This window comes from Littorina saxatilis, linkage group LG2 (genome assembly GCF_037325665.1).
Source record: "Littorina saxatilis isolate snail1 linkage group LG2, US_GU_Lsax_2.0, whole genome shotgun sequence".
Taxonomy (NCBI): Eukaryota; Metazoa; Mollusca; class Gastropoda; order Littorinimorpha; family Littorinidae; genus Littorina; species Littorina saxatilis.
The window spans coordinates 16,799,674-16,804,479 of record NC_090246.1 but is presented as its reverse complement, the minus strand read 5'-3'; the positions used below and the strand labels follow the sequence as shown (position 1 = coordinate 16,804,479).

Genomic DNA, 4,806 nt, shown 5'->3' with positions numbered 1-4,806 from the left:
AACATTAGTAATTAACAGGTGAAAGTTAGTAATTTTCCCGGGAAAATTAGTAATTAACACGTGAAAATGGTAATTATCAAGGGAAAATTACTAATTTTCCCTTTGTCGTCTGTCATATGAGCGTTGATGCGTTGAGCTGTCGTTATGCGCCATACATGGCCCAGCTCATCCGGCTTCAGCGTGTTTTTATATCGGAGTGATCCTTCTCCTAGACTGGTGGCTTTACAGGGCTGTCGAGTCCAGTCTACCCGGCTATTTGGCCATAGCTGGCTGGTTTGTTTATCTGAGGTGACCTTCCCCAGGGCTAGAACTTAAAATGCGGCTCTTGTTCGCATGATGCTCCCGTCATTGGACACCTGGGGTATTTCTTGAGTGTAACAGTGCCACCTGTTACCCCGCCCCCTCCTGTTGGAAGCACCGCCAGTTGGTCCGCGACTGCTTATTCGTCCTGGCAAGCCTGGCTTATTTCGCAGCTAACCTCCATATCTGAAGACCATCACACTATCCGCCACCTGTGAACGCGCCTGGTTGGGGGTGGTCGCCCCTACAGGTAATTTTCCCTTGATAATTACAATTATGAGGTTTTGGCACTAGTAAGCCCTATAACGGCTTACTAGTGCCAAAACCTGGGGTTACCCATTATCACGTGATAATTACTAATTAACGCTGTCAGTTACTGTTTTCACCTGTTAGTTACTCATTTTCACGGGAAAATTACTATTTTTTAGTTTTGGCACTAGCAATCCGTCAGGAAGTGAGCCAAAACTAAAAATGAGTAATTAACAGGTGAAAGTTAGTAATTATTCCGGGAAAATTACTAATTAACACGTGAAAATGGTAATTATCAAGGGAAAATTAGTAATTTTCCCTTGATAATTACAATTATGAGGTTTTGGCACTAGTAAGCCGTCATAAGTTTCAGCCCATGAACGAACAAACAAACTCTTTCATAACCCATACAAACCCAACAAAGTTATTTCCGGAATTAGTCTTTTCGCACTGCCGGAATACTTGGTACTTCTAATGTGTACAGTGAGTTGTGTCAAGCACAGCAGACCTGCTCAGGCGTTTACACGGAAGTGACGAGAGCATCCTTCCAATTGAACACATATCAAAAACCAGCTGTGTTCTGTGCAGATTGCGATTTTTTTGCTTAATAATTTTGTATGTTGACACTGGTATCAATTACAAAATTAATTTGACAGAAGTATCCAAATTCTGCGGAGAAAGTCGCCAGGCAGTTGAGTTTTATTATGTTAAGTTTAAGGATGCTCTGATTCGATTAAACCCTGGACAGATCGTATATATATGTTACAGGGAATAACAAAATTTAGGGAATAAGCTTAATCACTGAAATTTTAAGGGAATAGGCTTATTCCCTGTTTCAACTGGGGAGTAAGCTTATTCCCTAAAAAAATCAGGGATTTAGCTTGTACCCTGAAATGGGAGATCATTTTTTTGGCTTATTCCCTGATTAGTTTAAAGCACACAAACAGAAACACTAATACAAGATTTGTTGCTTTAAACATTGGTTTATTCATGAATACACAAGGATCAAAATACAAGATAAAAATATTGCTGCACACAAACAATGAAAGCCCTAATAAGAAGTGGGCAACATGTCAAAACATTTACATATTCTGCGGACTGGTTGATACTGATGAACACGAACGTATACATTCAAATCATGCAAAGTACAGATTGTATAAATTTGAACATGAAAATCACCTACAGTGACTTGACTTCATACTTTATCCGCGACTTGAAGCAAACAATTGAAGTCCAAAGCTCTGTTTTTTTATTTCTTCAATCTACCACAGCACGTTCAAAGTGTGATCTTCAATTTTTGTTGGAGCACGTCAAGAGGGCATGGCATCTTGAGTTGCAAGCCATGCGAGCCTTGAAGCAAGAGCATCGGTTTGTCTTGCACCGTTTTGATCCCGAGCAGTTACATTTTATGTACCCCTGTCCCCCACAGTTCGACTCTTGCCTCACAGCTGCTCGTAGTGAAATAGAACATTCCTCGTTCATATCCTGTAGATTGTGCATGGAATATGTGCAAACATCAAATTGATTTCGTGAATATTTGCCTTGGAGCACCCCACTTTTAACCACAATTGTGTACAGGCCTTTGTCGTCTTTGTCTTTGATTATGCCAATCAAGTTTCTTGGGTCAGATCTCCCACGGTCAACTGCTGGTATTGGGACTGTCACCGAGTCTCCAACTTCAGCTTCAGGAAATATTTGCTTGCTTCTTTTCACCATCCTTTCAGCCTGATTTTCTTGCCCCTGATAGGCCCTTTTACGAGAGACTAGTATATTGTTTTTATGCTTATCAATTCCTGACATTGAAGGACCTGGGGTTGAACGTCCTGATGCTGGCGTTGAAGATCCTGGGGTTGAACGTCCTGATGCTGGCGTTGAAGGTCCTGGGGTTGAACGTCCTGATGCTGGCGTTGAAGATCCTGTGGTTGAACGTCCTGATGCTGGCGTTAAACGGTCCTGGGGTTGAACGTCCTGATGCTGGCGTTAAATGTCCTGGGGTTGAACGTCCCGATGCTGACGTTGAAGGTCCCGGGGTTGAACGTCCTGATGCTGACGTTGAAGGTCCTGGGGTTGAACGTCCTGATGCTGGCGTTAAATGTCCTGGGGTTGAACGTCCCGATGGTGGCGTTGAAGATCCTGGCTCGAAGAGTCCATGACCTGAAATAACAATTATTCACTTGGAAATGATGACATGCCAAAAGACTAATTTTAGATATATTGTTTTATGGCGAATAAATTATTATGGAATATAATTATAAGGTGACGAACATTTTTCTGAAATAAAGGCGACCCCCCCCCCCCATCCCTCACCCCAACCCACAAATCTCTCTCTCTCTCTCTCTCTCTCTCTCTCTCTCTCTCTCTCTCTCTCTCTCTCTCTCTCTCTCTCTCATGCAACTCTTCCTGTCTCATGCATCTCTCTCTCTCTCTCTCTCTCTCTCTCTCTCGCTCTCTCTCTCTCATGCAACTCTTCCTGTCTCATGCATCTCTCTCTCTCTCTCTCTCTCTCTCCTCTCTCTCTCTGTAAAATATGTATATTGTAATCTAAATGCTTAGTGTTTTTTTCAGGCATACTGCATTGTTTTCTACGTCGGTTACTAAATGTGGCCGTTGCCCCCAGACTCCTGCCCCATTTCAGGGCAAACCTCTCTTATATCTGAGGAAAATAATGAAACAGAGAGAGAGAGAGAGAGAGAGAGAGAGAGAGAGAGAGAGAGAGAGAGAGAGAGAGAGAGAGAGTAAATAAGCAGCTTACCTCATGCTGTAGTAAGGACGTGGGAAGTCCAGGCACGATCGTTGAGCGGGGTGCAGCCTCTGGAGATCCCAGCACGATTGTTGAGGATGCAGCCTCTGGAGATCCCAGCACGGTCGTTGAGGGTGCAGCCTCTGGAGATCCCAGAATGTCGGAATTTGCTCTTTCAACAGACCCCTGTGACTGGGGATGTCGGGGCTTCCCGTGGACAAGAACCAAATCAGGCCACAATTCTTTTAGCTCAGTGATGACTTTGGCACAAAACTCGGCACCGTTGTCACTTTGAAGAATTTGCGGGGCTCCGAAGAGAAGGAAAATGTCTAAAAGTTGGTATGCCACCTCTGCTGCTCGTTTTGTTGTAAGGGCTCTAAGCACGCAAAACTTGGTAAGATGTTCCTGGTAGACCATAACCCATGAGTATCCTCCCTGTTTAAGTGACTGATAGTCAATTAAATCCACTTGAGATCTTGATCCAAACGACTTTGACAGGAGAGGCTTTACAACAATGCCTTTAATCGTAGGTCTTCTTTTTTTTTCCTGACACTGAACGCACAAAGTCTTGAACAAAGTGACACTGGCCTCTGTTATGTTTGCATACTTTTTCCCAGCCTCTTTCAACATTTTATCACGGCCACCATGGCCAGTGACAACATGGATGCGCTTTAAAACATCGTACATTTCCTCAACAAATATGAAGTGTTTAGGTTGCTCAGTTTCGTCCTTTCGCTTTAGAACGAGTTTGGATACTTGCCCACAGGTAAGAATTTCATACCTTCTTAGAAGGTGCCTTTGATGTTGGGTTTTAGTAGCTGTTGTCGCTGCTGCTTCCTTCACTTCATCTAAAATTCTGTGGTAGGCTACTCATCTCTGGTCATAAGTAATCTATTTGCTTTGTCCTTATTTTGTAGCACTTCCTCAAGAAATACTTGTTCTTTCGCGTCCATGTTGCTTGATATGAATCACAGACTCGACTGACTTTTTCAATTGAACTGAATCTGCCCGAGGAAAAATCAAAACACAAACACCGACAACAGTTCACGAAATCATTCTGTATTTATCAAGAGAGTGAGTAAAAGTCAAGAAAGAACTCATTTCCAAGCAAAAGATGGTTTTAAAGAGTGATCAAAGCTCACTGATATCGAATTTATTTATGATAAAATGTAGCCTACACGTCTTTCTGTTTGTGTGTTTCAAACTAATCAGGGAATAAGTAAAAAAAATGACCTCCCATTTCAGGGAATAAGCTAAATCCCTGATTTTCTCAGGGAATAAGCTTACTCCCCAGTTGAAACAGGGAAGAGGCCTATTCCCTTAAAATTTCAGTGATTAAGCTTATTCCCTAAATGTTCTTATTCCCTGTAACACATATACAGGGTGACACACACAAAACGGTCATCACCAAAAGTCGAATAACTTCAGACATTTTATTTAGATCAACACAAAACTTCAGCCACATTAGGTCAAGCCTATGTAGCAGACATCCCCAAAGTGTCAAGTCTGTAAACCTC

The 4,806-nt window shown here is 42.5% G+C and overlaps 1 long non-coding RNA gene across 1 annotated transcript; it reads right to left on the bottom strand.

Moving 5' to 3' along the window:
• Positions 1-1,512: 1,512 nt before the first annotated feature.
• Positions 1,513-3,881, bottom strand: LOC138958347 (uncharacterized). The gene is made up of 2 exons (XR_011453382.1): positions 3,302-3,881; positions 1,513-2,703 (listed from the first exon to the last, which is right to left on the bottom strand). It is a non-coding gene; the product is annotated as an uncharacterized lncRNA (long non-coding RNA).
• Positions 3,882-4,806: the final 925 nt, after the last annotated feature.